Source organism: Spermophilus citellus (genome assembly GCF_964194105.1).
Source record: "Spermophilus citellus genome assembly, chromosome: 4".
In the NCBI taxonomy this organism is placed as follows: domain Eukaryota; kingdom Metazoa; phylum Chordata; class Mammalia; order Rodentia; family Sciuridae; genus Spermophilus; species Spermophilus citellus.
This window is the reverse complement of record NC_138185.1, coordinates 52457802-52474475: the sequence shown is the minus strand read 5'-3', so window position 1 is coordinate 52474475 and position 16674 is coordinate 52457802. Positions and strand designations below refer to the sequence as shown.

At 43.4% G+C, this 16674-nt stretch overlaps 1 protein-coding gene across 1 annotated transcript in view; it reads right to left on the bottom strand.

Moving 5' to 3' along the window:
• APBA2 (amyloid beta precursor protein binding family A member 2) overlaps window positions 1-16674 on the bottom strand; it is a 260706-nt gene that overhangs the window by 117979 nt on the left and 126053 nt on the right. Inside the window, exon 4 of the mRNA XM_081291943.1 lies at window positions 11469-11522. The gene's annotated coding sequence lies outside the window, so the exon portion shown is untranslated. The remainder of the gene's footprint in view (window positions 1-11468; window positions 11523-16674) is intronic.

Below are 16674 nucleotides of genomic sequence, written 5' to 3'. Positions count from 1 at the left end.
GAGTCCCTGCCTGAGAGTTCCTGTGGTCCTTCTCACAGCCTTCCCTGAGGATCTCGGGCTTGCTTAGTCAAGCCCCACAAGTGCACAGCCAATTCATCAATCAGTCTCTGAATATCCATCCCCTGCTGTTTCTCTGGCTCAACTCTGACAGACCAAGCATTCCCACCTAGCCTCTAGGGCTCCATCTCATTGTCAAAACCATACTGGTTTATACTCCCATCTCCACAAATTGTGCATAATGAATTTGCCATAGATCTCCTGTCAGCCAGCTGTGGGACCTGGAGCTAGCAGCTTAACCATTCTGGGTTTCTGTCCTCAAAAAGCAAGACTCTGATTGAAATGACAGATCTGTAAGGTCTTGCCCAGCATCAAGAGAATCTAAGCCCTTTCTTGGATGAGAGCACAAAATGCAGAAGATCATACAGCAACTTTCCCAGTTAAAGTAGGGCTGGAACAACCAATGAGGTGAAGAGAGAGCCTACAATTTGGGAGCAAATTTTTGCCACATGCATGTCAGATAGAGCACTAATCTCCAGGATATGTAAAGAACTCAGCACATTCATACACTGCTGGTGAGATTACAAATTAGTGCAACCACTCTAGAAAGCAGTATGGAGATTCCTTGGAAAACTTGGAATGGAACCAGCATTTGACCCAGCTATCCCACTCCTCAGTCTGTACCCAAAGGACTTAAAATCAGCATACGACAGATGCAGCCACATCAATGTTTCTAGCAGCTCAATTCAAAATAGCTAAACTGTGGAAGAAACCTAGATGCCCTTCAATAGATGAATGGATAAAGAAACTGTGGTTTATATACACAATGGAATATTATTCAGCATTAAAATAGAATAAAATTATGGCATTTATTGGTAAATGGATGGAGTTGGAGAATATCATGCTAAGCAAAGTAAGCCAATCCCAAAAAAACAAACGCGTGGAGAGGGGGGGAATGGCCCCAGGGGCTATTTGGGTGTCTACTCTCTGCCCAGAAGCAGTAACTTATCTATAACATTAAAACAAATGCGGGAGTCTGGGATGGGGTGCCTTCAAGTCTGCAGAAGAGAGTGGGGAGAGTTAGACTGCAAGCTCCCTCTCCTAGGTTTTATAGCCCTGTGGAGCCTAGTTCAGCTACTCACTTCTGGCATTGCATAAGACATCACACATCTGTAAGCTTACTTTCTTTTCTGTAAAACATGACGTCTACTTTACAGAGTGTTTAAGGAGTACTAGTTAAGTCTAATTATTAGCTACATATGTCTGCACATAGTTGAGCTCAATAAAGGAACATGGTAGCCCCCAGAGGATATATACCAAAACCCCCAGTGCCTGAAACTGAAGGAATAGCATCAAACTCTAAATATACTATCTTTTTTCCTATACCTGCATACTTACAGTACAGTTTAATTTAAAAATAAGAGCTTAACAACAATTGCTAATAATAAAATAGAATAATAATAAAATGCATTAATAATTTTAAAATGTACTACTACTGCTGCCACTGAATTAGCCAAGGCAGAGAGGGGAGAATGCACTAGTAGAGAGAAGTAAAATTACATGCAAGATATCTGCCTCCTAGGTGGCTACTTAGTGCAAACACAGAACCTCTCAGAGAACCGGGCAAGCAGGTGCTTCAAAGCATTAAAGAATCATTTGTTTCACTGGGTCCCACCCAGAGCCATGAAGGTGGGCATGGCTGAGATGCTGTGAATGATCTGCCTTGAACTCTACTCTCCCACTCCACCCCTTGGACGATGTGAGGAAAGGGAAGCACTTAAGATTGACCTATTGGCTAATGGCTTCCCAAACCTGATGTGTTTTCATCTGAGGTGGAATCACACTTTGTCACACACAGGAGCTAATTTCTTTTGGCAACTGACAGGTCCCTCAGTTAATAACAACTTCCAGTTTCTCCTGCCGTAAAACACCCTAACTTTGCTGCAAGATCCCTGAGTAAGACTGTCAGGACTGAGTATTGACAAAAATAAAAAACAGACATACATACATCTAAATGAATGTTGTCATCCTCAGCCTTGACGTTGAGAAGCCACACAGATAATCCAGGGTTTTCGGTGAAAATAACACCACATGAGAAAAGGGAAATTGCATGGAAATGAAGGGAGACCCTCATTGTTATACAAAATTACATACAAGAGGTTGTGAGGGAATGGGAAAATAAACAAGGAGAGAAATGAATTACAGTAGATGGGGTAGAGAGAGAAGTTGGGAGGGGAGGGGAGGGGGGATAGTAGGGGATAGGAAAGGTAGCAGAATACAACAATGACCAATAGGACATTATGTAAAATTGTGGAAGTGTAACCGATGTGACTCTGCAATCTGCATTTGGGGTAAAATTGGGGGTTCATAACCCACTTCAGTCCAATGTATGAAGTATGTTATGTCAAGAGCTTTGTAATGTTGTGAACAACCAATAAAAAAATAAATAAATAATAAAATAAAATAAAATAAAATAAAATATATAAGAACCTACAATAAAAAAAAAAAAGAAAATAACACCACAGGGAGCACCTTTCAGAATCTAATTCAGATGAGTCAAGCCAACCCTTCAAAGAGCAACAGCCACTAATGAAGATATCTCCTCAAAACGTCTAACTGGTGCTCCATGATTTCCCGTGTGATGATCCCCTCTGCACATTGTAGACATCACTCCCACTTTCCAGAGAGAAGACAACCTACATATGGAAATGTCTTCCATTGCTCCCCACAAAAGTAAGAAGCTCTCTTCCTTGGGCCCAGCCCACCTCCAGATTCCCTCCTTGCTGCATCTCTGACAGCCATTGCTTCTCTGTCCATTCTCCAACAATCAATGGTCCATCTTTCCACCTGTCTCTATTCTCTCTGTGTTCCCTTTCTTGGCCATTCTCAGTGGGGGGAAAGTCCTATAATTCACTTTTTTTTTTTACCTTTTAAAATCCCACTTGATCTCTAGCGACCATCACTGAAAATCCTTAGAGTCAGTCCTTGCTTATTTCAGTCAAACTTTCTGGCCACTCTCCATGATCCTCCAGGGCACCAGTTTCTCCACGAGGGCAAAGTGTCAGGGCCACATTTCCCTATTCATTCCATCTCTTCCTATAGAGCTCTTCCCCACCCATGGTTCTGACTAACACAGATTGGCAAGTGACTCCTGTTGGGGCTTACAAAACATGCCATTTGGGACCTCAAACTAAGAGCACCTGGGAAGCAGCAGATGCAGGGAAGGGTCTTCCCTAAAGTCCCCTTATCTACCTACAGACCAGTTCCACCAAGGAGGAACACAGTTGCCTTTAATCCTCTTACTGAAATGCCATTAACCAAGGAAGATTAAACTCAGCACAGGAGGAGGAGACAAAAATCAAATAACACACCCCGAGTGTGGAGGCCACTGTCTGTCCTCTGGGTTCATTCTCTCCCCTAAAAATCCTTCATGACCCCCCCCTGCAGCTGCCCCAGCTCCCCATTTCCCACTCCCTTATGACAAGGACATTTAATTTTAAACCATCGGTCCCTCTTTGACCTTCGTATTTTGTGTGACTCCTATGCACATAGGCATGTTAGTAAATTTGTGTGCTTTTCTCTCATTAATCTGCTTATTCTCGGTTTGTTTCAGTCACAGAAATGTCAGAGGGAAAGTGTGAGCTTCCCTGCATTCCCAAGTCCCTACCCACACACTTCCAAGACCATACCCGCCCCCTCCATAGCTCCTTGGTTCTCCATGGAGTAGGGAAATTAACAGTTGTTTTCCCACATCCAAATAGGTCCTCTCCCCCTCGAGTTTCCACCTCACTCTCCCTCTGCCTGCTCCCTTGCCTGGACCATCCACACCAGCTCTGCTGACTCTTCCTTCACAGTGCCTCTCACCTTGGTCCTGTCCTGTCTTCACTCAGGCCTTGACCTCTCTCCCCAGGGGCCCTATGAGGAACTTTTGCTGGGAAAGTCTTTACCCCCACCCTTACTTTCCACAGTCACATGTCCCCACCATGTCAGTCCTCTGATGAAGACCCCAAGGCTTCTCCTTGGCTATTCAAATGAGAATTTGACCTCTGACACCTCTTCTGCCTCACCTTCTATCTTCCCCCATCAAACCAGCTACATTCCTTGGACCTGCCACACTGCTTACTGTGCGCACACTTTGATCATATCAGTAGCTGTCTCCCCCTAATCCATGGGGCATATGTTCCAAGACCCACCGTGAAACCACAAATAAAGCATATCCTATATGTACTATGTTTTTTCTATACATACAAACCTATGATAAAATTTAACTTATAAATTAGGCATTGTAATAGGTTTAACAATAACTAATAACAAAATAGAGCAATTTTAACAATTTGTTGCAAAGAAAGCAATATGGATACAGTCTTTCTTGAAAGAGTCAAGACAAATATCAATGTTATGGAACTAAAATCGACCATGGGTAGCTGACACTACAGAAGCAAATCCCTGGATAAGGGGGAACTACCCATGTGTTTCTGTTGGCCTGGAATGTCCCACCTTTGTATCTCTCTTTCCCAGAAATCTGTACTCTTCCTTCAGGATGAAAGATCAAACTCCACTTCCCCCGGAACAACCTACTAGGCAGCTAAGTCCCCTCTTCCCTGGGGTCTACACTTCATCTCCCTTAAAATGCAGGGTCTGCCAATAGCCAAATATGGAACCAACCTAGATGCCCTTCAACAGATGAAAGGAAAAAGAAAGTGTGGTATATATACACAATGGAATATTACTCAGCCTTAAAGAAGAATAAAATTATGACATTTGCAGGTAAATGGATAGAGCTGGAGAATAGCATGCTAAGCAAAATAAGCCAATCCCAAGAACCAAAGGCCAAGTGTTTTCTCTGATATGCAGAAGCTAATTCACAAAAAGGAGGGGCTAGGGAAAAAGAAGCACTTCCCAGCCTGAGGAGCACGGGGACTACCATTTTCAGGAATATCTCATGGGACTCCACAGAACAGTTTGGGAATGCCTGCTTGCACACTGATGTCCTCAATTAGGGCTGGACATAATTAATTAGATCTGAATATCATTAATAAAAATTACATACAGAAATAACTAACTTCCTTCAATTTAATCACATTAATTATGTTAGGCTCAATCTAGTGGCAGCTCATAGTGCTGTTTTTTAACACATTTTCCATCTTTGTAAAAATGGTGTTGATACATTTTTTTCTCTCCTAAAATGCAACTAAAAAATAAAAAAGAATTGGGTGTCGGAGCAGGAGTTCTCAAATATTTGAAAACACATACCGTCTGAAAGAAAATAATAATGGCCAGCTCCATGTTCTCTTTTGCCTTCTCTAGAGAAGGAAACTAATGACATCAGGGGAATATTATGAGCTATGTAACTCCATCCCATTGTGTGGTTCATTCACAATCCACTTGCCCTCCCCACTAAACTCCTGAATTCCCACTTTGCAAAGGAGGAAAATGCACTTCTGAGCATTTAAGAAACTAGAGTTAAATAATAACCCCGTCCTTCTTGAGCATCTTCTATAGATGAGGCATAGAGGACTGAAGGATGCAAATCAAGCAGGCATCTGAATCCAGACAGATTAACAGGAAACCAGGCAAGAATGAACAGGCAGAGGACTGTGGGCTCAGATGCTTAATTAATGCCTCCAAAAGGGTGGCCTGTGAGCCTTGACTGTGAGGATGAGAACCACACAGAGAGGGATCAGCCACACAAGGCCAAAAGGATCACCCTGTGTGAACGCAGCTCCTGAAAGAACAGAGCCACGTTAATGACCAAAGCCTGGATTGCTGAAGAATCCTAACCATTTCAACAGAGACAAATGCAGAATCATCTGTAAAAAGGTGAGGCCAGGAAGTCAGCCAATGAGAGGATCAACTAGTAAACCAGAGCAAGATGGCCCATTAGAGGAACACACAGCACAAGAACAGTATGATTGTGTGTGCATCCATTAAGGTGTCTAACACAACATCTTCATGCATTCACTTTCTCAAATACACAGAAGGAGTGGAAAATAATCAGGCAAACCTCCATGTGAACACCATTCAGGATTCACCCTCCCTATCATCCCCACACCTCTCCCGCTCTCTCTCCAGACCCCCAGTACAGAATCACCAAGCAACGCATGTCCTTTACTGCATGGAATGTACTCTGATAGCTTTCACTCTGTTCTATGCATTTTAAAGCTTTTTAAAATGCCTGTTGTGAACCACTTATGATTGCTAATTTTTTTTTATTATTTCTACTCTATTCTAATGTCTTGTTTCCATTACAGTTAACTTTGCCTTTATATATCCACAGTTCATATAATTCATATAATTAGTTTTTTACTTTTTCTTTTGAATCCCATTTTATTTTTTATTTATATATAATAGCAGAATGCATTACAATTCTTATTACATATATAGAGAGCACAATTTTTCATATCTCTGGTTGTATACATAGTATATTCACACCAATTCATGTCTTCATACATGTACTTTGGATAATAATCATCATCACATTCCACCATCATTAATAACCCCATGCCCCCACCCTTCCCCTCCAACCCCTCTGCCCTATCTAGAGTTTGTCTATTCCTCCCATGCTCCTCTCCCTATCCCACTATGAATCACCTCCTTATATCAAACCAAACATTCAGCATTTGGTTTTGGGGTTTGGCTAACTTCACTTAGCATTATCTTCTCTAACTCCATCCATTTACCTGCAAATGCCATGATTTTATTCTCTTTTATTGCTGAGTAATACTCCATTGTGCATATATGCCACATTTTTTTATCCATTCATATGATTGTTAATTTTATGTGTTAACTGGACCATTTTCTATGGATGCCCAGAAAATCTGGTTAAACATGATTACTGGGTATATCTGTGAGAATGTTTCTGAGAGAGATTAGCATTTGCATTGGTAGGCTGGTCAAGGCAGGTGGCCCTCCCAGTGTGGGTAGGCTACATCCAGTCCGGTGAGCCCCTGACTAGAACAAAGCAATGGGCAAAGGTTGAGTTTACTCTCTACCTTACTGCTTGAGCTAGGCCATCAAGCATCTCCTGCCCTCCATGATCATGGTTCTCAAGCTTTCAGCCTTGGACTAGAATCTATACCATCAGCTCTCTGGCTCTCAGGCCTTTGAATGTCACTTTTGACTTTGCTGGGCCGCCTGCTTGCAGAGGCCAATCATGGGACTTCTTGGCTTCCATAATCACATGAGTCAATATGTTATAATAAATCTGTTGATAGACAAGTAGCTGGTAGATTAATCCTAAGATAGATTGATCTATCCTAAGATAGGTAGATCCTATACTGGAGATGATTAATAGACCACCAAATCCATTTCATGGCCAGCTAAGGCATGTACACTCATGAGTGGTGGTATGGTTTCTGTCTTAAGTGTCCCCAGAGGCCCATATGCTGAACAGTCACCAGCCTGTGGCACTACTGGGAGTTAATGGAACCATTAGGATGTAGGGCCTAGTGGTAGGTAGTTAGGTGACTGAGGATGTGCACTAGAAGGGGATATCAGGACCCGTGCCCCTTCCTCCCTCTCTTTGCCTCCCAGCTGCCATGGGTGAGCTACCTGCTCTGCCACACCCCCCTCCCCCGTGATGTAGTGACTCCACAGGCCCAAAAGCAACAGGGCCAAGCGACCATGGACTGAAACCTCTGAAACTGTGGGCAATATTAACCTTCCCTCCATATAAATTGACTTATTTGGGGTATTTGTCACAGTGATGGAAATCTGACTAACATAAATGAAATTGTTAAGTCATGGGGAACTCACATTTCCACCTTATGAAATACTCCTCTTTGGAGAACAATTATTTGCTAATGTATAGATGTGAATGGTATCTCATTGCTAAGTGGCAGTTCCCTGATTAGAAGTGAGGCATAGTGCATTTGGCTATTAGCCATTTTAGTCTCTCCTTCTCCCTCTCCTCTTCTGCTTCTCCTTCCCCTCCTCTCCCCCACTCCTCCTTCTCTTTATATAATTTGCCCATTTTTAAAAACGCTGTTATCTTCATACTGATTTGAAAGAATTCTTTACACAGCCAGTATACCATATCTTATAATAAATCTCCATTATGAATATTTATTCCTGTTTGTATTTATTTTTAAAAAGTTTCTAATACTGCTATTTAATTAATTGGTCTTTTCTTTTATACTGTGTGGTGTGTGTGTGTGTGTGTGTGTGTGTGTGTGTGTGTGTGTGAGAGAGAGAGAGAGAGAGAGAGAGAGAGAGACAGCACACACTTTAGTTTTTCCTATAGCATACAACATACAGGAAATATCTTCTGTGTGTTTTAACATTTTGCTTTTTACATTTAGGTCTACAATTCTCTGAGCATTGTATGTACATATGCTGTGAAGCAGGGATTTCATTTTATTTCATTTTATCTTCTCTCATGTGGTCATTTAGTTGTTATGTATCATTTCCCACCTGGTCAATTATACATGTCTGCTACATCCAGATTCCCATACATATGACACCTTAAGCCACTACCTTTTCCTACCTGTCCCCCTGGCTACATATACTCAAATATCACACAGTCTTAATCATCATTGCCCTTCATCAGGAAGCCCACTGCCCTGGTCTTATATCTTCCTCCCTCAGTGCTCTGGCTCTGTGTTTTCTCTTGGCATAGTAGCTGGGAATTTCTGTGCTTTTCTTTGGATCTTATATTTTTTAAAACATTTTGGCTGGATTTCACACAGCATTTATATGTGTCTGTACTGGGGTAGGAACATGATGATATCACATCAGTCAGCAACTTCAGGAATGCCACAACCTCTCACTTCATATATTTTCTGAGTTTTGCCATGATTTAAACACAGTTAGTCTTTCCATCATTCCTTTTAAGATAATGACTGAATTTATATAGTTCACTATTCACATTTTACAGACCAGAGCTAATAGGACTGATACATAAAATAATGAGATATAGAATTCAATTATTAAAAAAATAGAAAAGATCCTCTAACTTTTCATGTAGGTGGAAGTATATTCATAAGATTATTTCTTGAGAAGACATCAGGCACTCGGTGAGTATTAGTATTCTGAAGTTACAGAATGGTTACGGAATAATTCCGTTTGCAGTAGAAAAATAAATAAACCCAGGCCTTTTCTTCTCTTTGCAGATCTCCTCACAGAGATTCATTCTGGCATAATTGACATTTTAAAATATCCATTTCATTGCCACTTTTCTTTTCAAGAAGGAATATGCTTTTCTGCAGGGAAGCTGTAGAGAATTGTGATAAGCATATTCACTTAAATGATGGGCCTATTACACTGCAGATGGGTGAGAGCAATCAGGAAGAGAGCACAGTGTCTGGTCTATTCCAACTGATTTTGATCCTTTATTAGTATTTCAGGCTCAGGGGCAGAAAAAAAAAAAGGAAGAAAGAAAGAAAACTTATTCCTTAGAGGTACAAATTGAACTTCCCATGGCTCCATCAGAATGCAATGGCATCTCAGTTCATTAAGGAAAAATTCAAGAGGCCAATTTCATAGTGGAAAGTTCATAGAGGGTGGAAAAGTTGGGCTATGGGTTTGACCCCCATGCTCCCAGCAGTGCAGGACTTCACTGTAATTGGTGAGACTGCTTCCCCACAAGTAACATCTCCTTCCTTCACAAGCTGCCCTCACTGTGTGACAAACAAAATCTTCTCCCTTGACAGAATCCACTCAAATTCTTTGGCATTTTCAGAGCTGAGATTTGTTGATGTATCTGATGAAGTTAAAACTGCAGTGTGTTCGCAACTCTAAATAGAGAATCAAAGGGAACTGAATACGCCTGTGGTGAGGACAAAAGTAAATCCACAAACTTTAAAAACCAATAACAGGAAAAGTTCAAAACAGCCCAGACCCATTGGAAACCAGGCAACTCCTCTGAAGTTTCACACTCTGTTTCCTTGGACAGGAGCTGATTGCTCTACAACTATTAAGTGCCTTATGAGTGTGCTCCAGACAAGATTCACACAGAACCTACTATCCAGGGCATCTGTGACAAGAAGGCTCCCCAGTTTGATGCAAGGGAATTCCTACCCATGGGCAGCACAGGGATTATGAGTGGCCACCTAGACATAAAATAGACACTGGATTAAATTAAGCTGCCTGCTTTATAAAACAAACAAAAATAGGTTTAGCTTGCTTCCAAAAGCAAGACCTATGGGCTCCTGCTACCCTAGAGGTAAAAGAGCAGTTCTGAACCCAGTTCTTAAAGTTCCAGAATCCTGGTCTTGCCCCTGGTGGTAGTCTTCATCTCTATCAGAAGAAGCACAGAGCTTTCCCTGGGACACCCAAAGTTTTCCTCTCCTTTGTGAATCCCAAAGCCATCACTACCCTATGTATGACTATGGATGGTGAACCCATCCAAGCCCAGCAGATGAATCCATAAGAACCCACAAAACCCATCCTAGGCTCTGACCAGCTCTTGGCATCAGGACACAGAGACCAAGACTGCTGCAGCCTCTTGGTCTCTAATAACTTTCTCCTCTGCTAACCGCTCTCCAAACACAAGTCAACCCACACACCAGCTTCCCTACAACCAACCCACCTGCTGTGCCTCTGGCCCTGGAAGAAGAGCCAATTCAGCTTCTACCCAGAACCCATCCCCTCCAAGTCTCCCCTTGCTGAGCATTCAGCTAGCACCTTGGCTGTGCTCTATAGATCCTGCGGAATAAGAATAAGCCAAGTGCTGACTGTGGCTGTGATCAGGACGGTAATACAGCTTTACTCACAGGGCAACAGCAACTCAGAGCCACCCTTCATCCCCAGCAAGCTGAGGCCTCTTTTTGATCCAAATTAAACCTCTTATATTTAGCTTCTTAATACTTCATAGTGTTTGACTTTTCAAAGTAGGCTACAGGTTGAATAGCCTTCATCCAAAATGCTTTGGACCCAGAAAACATTTCATATTTCAGAGTATTTAGGATTGGGGATTAAATAACATAACTTCTCATGATAGTGCTCAAAAGTATCTATTCTGAATTATTTTGGATTTCAGATTTTGGATAAGAGATGCTCAACCTGTAATGAGTGCCCACATTTACATAGCAAAAGTTTTCAAGTGGTGTCTGTTGTTGGTATCTACTTACAATGTAAATGGGAATCTGGGTTAGGATCACACAAATTAATGATTGAGCCCATTGAGGACACTGATTTAAAGAAAAGCCCAGGGCGGGTGTGGGGAATGAATGGGGTGAGTATAAGTTGCTGTTGTTCTGGGTGTGGGGAAAGGTGTCAGCTCCAGGGAAAATAAGTGGCCAATGAGAATTCCAGCATTCATCCACTCCTTGGGTGGGAATCAAACCCCAGCTTCAAACTCCGAGTGATAAGATGAACACTCAATCACACACACACAGTTCCCGGAAACAAAGAACCATGACAATTGCCGGGTTCCATTTGCAGTGTGGCATCCTGCTAGTGAAGCGATTCCATTCCTCACGTGTCAGAAGCAAAAGCTCACTCCAAGTAAAAAGCTCACTCGTGTTTCTTACCGAAAACGACTGGTTTGATAATGTCCCGGAAAACCTCCTGGTGATCAAATCTTTCTGGAACAAAGCAGAATGAAATAGAGGAAATTACTTAGGTTTCAGAAATGACACAGGTGCTTATATAGAGTTCCTTCAAGTATGAAAATTTAAATGAGTGAGGAGCTCTGAATCACCTATAAAAGTGAACAAATTATAATTCTAATGAGATGATCAGAAATTACCCTAAACAAATAATTAAAATGTTTCTTTAGTCATTTCATCACATAATTATTGCCTTAAGAACAACATGTTGGGCAAATAAAGCGATGGCTTGTGTACCATTCTGGAAGGAGAGACTACCCTACCCGCATATTAATGAAGCGCCTCAAAGCCTTCATGAATATGTATCTTCCCACAACAAAGCTTGACCCCAGTGGTTTGCAGAACCCGTGTTTTGAGACACTTTCAGAGAAAGCTGACATGCATGTGGGGGTTGGAGGAGAATGACAAGTAACTAAAGGAAAGAGAAAGGAAGACCCTCACTTCCCTTGTCCAGGGTCTCAGTCCACCCTTCTTCCTGGGAAAGATGGTTTCAAAAGAGAACTGGAAAGAGGCCACCAGGTCTCACACGTCCCTTAAATAGAGAAAGCTTTTCAGATGAAAGCTGAAGAGGAAGCCATATAGCCTGGAGGGGTTCAAAGTCAGACCTTGGGTGGATCAGGATTTTGTGATGAGGGCAATAAAGACTCAAGGGAAAGATACCTGGGGTGGGACAGAAGGAGACGGCCTCATTTGTCCTAAACTCCTCTTCTCCCTCCCATTTTGCTAATGTCAGATTGAGTTATAAAGCGTCTTGAATTTTCTTTGTCCCTTTCAAAACAAGAGCAAAATACCCCTCCTTCCTGGAGCCTGCTCAATTGGAAAGCACAGGGCTGAGATCTTCATGAGCAGATGTGCTGGTTGCACAGTTCACCTTCAATCTATTCTTAGGGTCTAACGTCACAGGGGATGGCATCATTCGTTGGGGGGAAGAAACAGGGTCTTGCTATTGGCAACCTGCTCTGCAATCGTTTCTACTTCACAAAAATCTAATCTGGACTTGGTGTTATCACTTTGCTAACAAAGCCAGATGGCTGCTCTCGGTTCCCTGGGCAGACATTTCTAGCAGTGGGTTTTAATTAGGGAACTTCCTCCACTCCAAACTGGCCCTGTACAGATGCCGCTGGTCCAGATATAAAGGAAACTGACAGGATATGACAGGATATCCCTTAGAAGGCTGAGGAGATTTCCATTTTGACTAAGTCACCTGTTAAAAGAGAACTGCAAAATGGTTAATCTGCTGGCTTTTATTCAGAGGTAACTTGACATTCACATAGCCGTTTGGTTTCTTTCCAAGGCTATTATACATAAATTGCCCTTCAATATCTGTGCCTCTGAGCTTCACAGATTCTGGCCCTTTGAAAGAAGGCTTCTTTCTCCCACCCAAGCGAACATCACAGGTAAGGCATTTCAACCACACACAGGCTTTCCAAACTCAGGCAGTGTGGGCCACTTGCTTCCTGTGTGAGCATTAACAAAGCCCTCTGCAGCCTCTTGCAGCGTGCCTCAGTTCCATCTTGCATAAAGCATGGAAAATAAGAATGATTTCAAAGGTGGCTGGGGAGGTGAAACTCTGGAATACCGCTTGGGATCACATTTGCATCAAATATTTCTCCTTCTCCCCCAAAGCTCACCATCTGAGGATCTCCAGAATTAAGTAATTTCTGGGTTAGTGCATGAACTAAATGTTACATCTAGTCACGAGACACTTCACTGGCTGTCAGGAGATGGGGCCTTGGGTCCTCACTCAGTTACAAGTTAGCTCTATGACCCAAATAGAGCAGTCAGTGGATGTTTTGCGTATGGTTTGTCCCCTCTGAATTCATGTTGGAATTTAAACCCTACTGTGATATATGAAGGGGGTGGAAACTTAATTTCACTATGTCATTCAGAGGATTAGATAAGGTCATCAGGATGGCAAGCAACCCCATGGTTGAATCGTAGTAGCTTTTTAAGAGGAGGAAGAGAAACCAGAAAACACCAAAGTGTTCTTCCTGTCTTTTGCCATGTGATGCCCTGCACCTACTCTGCTCCCACTGGTTCCTGGCCCAGAAGCACCTTGGAGACTCTCAGAACCTGTTTGAGGATACCTCCTCTGCCAGGGAAGGCCTGCCCATTGCCTCCTTCCCTGGAGGGAGCCGGCACAGCTCTCCCTGGGTCTCCCCTGAGTCTGCAGGTCCCCTGAAAGGACAGTCTCATTCATCTGTTTCCGAGCATCCCCCACATGCTCCACTCGGATTCCCAACAAAGGCACAGAATCATCAAACCCCTCCGGAGCAAGGGCAGCGTGCTGTACCTTACATAAACACTTCCATACGAGGAAACAGGCCCACATCTGAACTCAATTTAGAATTGGTTTTTAAGTGTCTATTTATAGGCATCACACAACCATCTCTGGTGGATGGTGGAGAAGTCAGGTCTCTGGGCTCCTGTCCGCTGCAATTCATTTGCATTCTTTTCATGTTTATCTTCTCTTATTTCCCAGCAGCATTTTAACTCAAATGCAAGGTCACCTACCACTTGGACCCAGTACCACTTATCAGTTTCTCTACAGAAAAATGCTAATTTTCTTCCCTGTGCAGCAGTGCCCTGTCCCCTCCCGATCCAGGACCCCGTGTTTGCAATGGCTAAAGTGGAGTTTTGTTATTTGAATGACCTGTGTCTTTGGACAGATGGTTCACCTTAAAGACATGTCCCACAAGGTCATGAGACCCAGGAAGGTCCATTGGGGGTCAGCTGTCATCTCTCCAACTGACTCTGAGTCACCAGACAGCCAGGCACATTTCAGCTCATTCCCAGTGGATGGAATACAAAGATTACAACATGGTTCGCTTGGATCACCTGAGCTCTTCTTCATGGTCTAGCTATTCCTACAACTGCCATACACCTTTCTCCATTGCCTTTCTTCCTCTTTGGAAAGCAGTGAGGGCCAGGCCAAGTCCCCAGTCCCTCTTGGCCATTTGTAATTAGACAGAAATGCCAGAGTCTACTCTTTTTCTAGGAATTTAAAGTCATTTTTTGAATAATCTCCTAATCCTTTGCAATCTCCAGAGTGGAAACACAAGATTAAAACACTCTTCTCTCCAAGCTATCTGCTCATTCATAGGTTTGGGGTTTTATTTGGTGCAGGGGGTGAGAGGAGGAAGGGGTGCATCTTACAGCCCAGCTTCTCGGCAGGGTCATGCAATACAAGCCACAGGATCTCTCTTTTCCCATGAGAATGACTGGATCTCCAGGATGCCTGGGCTCCCTGAGCCCCCCACCCTGGGAACCAGCCCAGAAGCAAACATAGTCTTGTCCATGACTCTGAGTCCACAGCAGAACTCAGACACAGAGAGCACTTCAATCCACAGTCCTCAGCTGCCTGACTTCAAATACCACCCACGAGGTGCAGTTCCCTCTCAAAGATTGCTGCTGTGGCAGTTGGCACTAGGTTTCAGGACTGATTAATTTTCCCACAGGACACCACTTCAACTGCCATCATCAGTTTCTGTATTATTCGATATGCAAATTTCTGGCAAAAAAAATAGATCTGTAATCAAACACAGCCTTTGAAATGCTGTGTTTCTAGGCACTCTAGAGGTAAATAGAAATGCTAAATATTCCTTAGAGTGGAGGGGTCCAAATTTGCTGATGCCTTTGATTGCTAAGTCAGGGAGGAAGGTCCCAGATCCAGAAAATATCCTCAAGGCCCTCAGGGGCACCAGTGCTTGGGGAGGGGGCCAGAGCAAGGAAACCACTCAATCTACGAGAACATCAAAGGACCTCCCCAGATAGAGCAGCTCACATAAATTCCCATCCAAAATGATCACAGGTCCCAGAGCACAGTCAAGTCCAGGGTCAGGGGACTGGGTTCAGAACAAGTCTTTAAAAAAAAATTCTTAGCAAAATTAAAGCCATAGTTACAATTTTACAAACTCCCAGATCTGGAGAGTGTCCCTGGAAGGCACTTAGGAGTAAGGAGCAGGAGAGATAGGAGACATGGGTGCCCAACTGCCCAACACAAAGGTAGGAACTGGGTGGAGTCAGTCCTGATCTTACCCAGGAGCAGTGGAATCACACTCAAGAGTGGCAAGGGGACCAACCAGACTGCCTCTACTCTCATTTCTTCCTCCCACTGACCCCAGAGTTAGAGTTTAGTTTCCTTGGGTTAAATGGGCAACCCTGAACTCTGTAAAGAGATCAGGTGTTGGGGCTGGGGATGTGGCTCAAGCGGTAGCGCGCTCGCCTGGCATGCGTGCGGCCCGGGTTCGATCCTCAGCACCACATACCAACAAAGATGTTGTGTCCGCCGATAACTAAAAAATAATTATTAAAAATTCTCTCTCTCTCTCTCTCTCTCTCTAAAAAAAAAAAAAAAAAAAAAAAAAAAAAAAGAGATCAGGTGCTGGGCACACAGTGCCTGAGATAAAGAACCAGCGAAGGTGGTAAGGTATAATAACCCCTAAAACACTTGCTAACAGGACATTCTGGCCACACTGAGCAAGGGCCCTGTGATAGGCTCAGAAATGATCCCTGCAGAGCAGCACAGCCAGAATGATGGAGAGGTATCAAATTGCACCAAAAGCAGAGCAGAATGCTGAAGCCTACTCTGCTTTGGCTCTTCCAGGTACCATCTGGTGGTTATAGCTAGCACCCAAAGCCAGATGTGTGTAGGACTGGCAGCACCACTGCATGGGGAGAGATTGAATGCTTGCATGGCTTTCATGGGCCAGCCCAGGCTGCCATACACTCACCTGCATTGTGCTGCTTCCTAGAGGAAGTGGACAACTAACAGAAGTCGGTATCTAATAGGTAAGCTTTGGCACAAGAAGGTCTCCTGGGACCTGGTATTGCAGCCAATCAAGCTGCCCCAAGAGGGTGCAGTGAGATAGCCCAGTGTACTCACAGTTGTGGCTGGAACCACAAGTCACCTACGAGGGGAATTCAGAGGGGAAAAAGGCTGCTTTCCCAGGCCAGGATACATGTTGATTATTAGGGACTTGGAGACGGGGGTCTCCACCTTCTGATGGGACACACAGGGACAGTGCTTGGGTGGGGAGAGGGTGTCCTTCCAGGACAGAGAAAGAGGCACCATGGAACCACTTTAGGAACAGGCCACAGATGAGTTTCAGTGAGGGAAAAGGGGGCT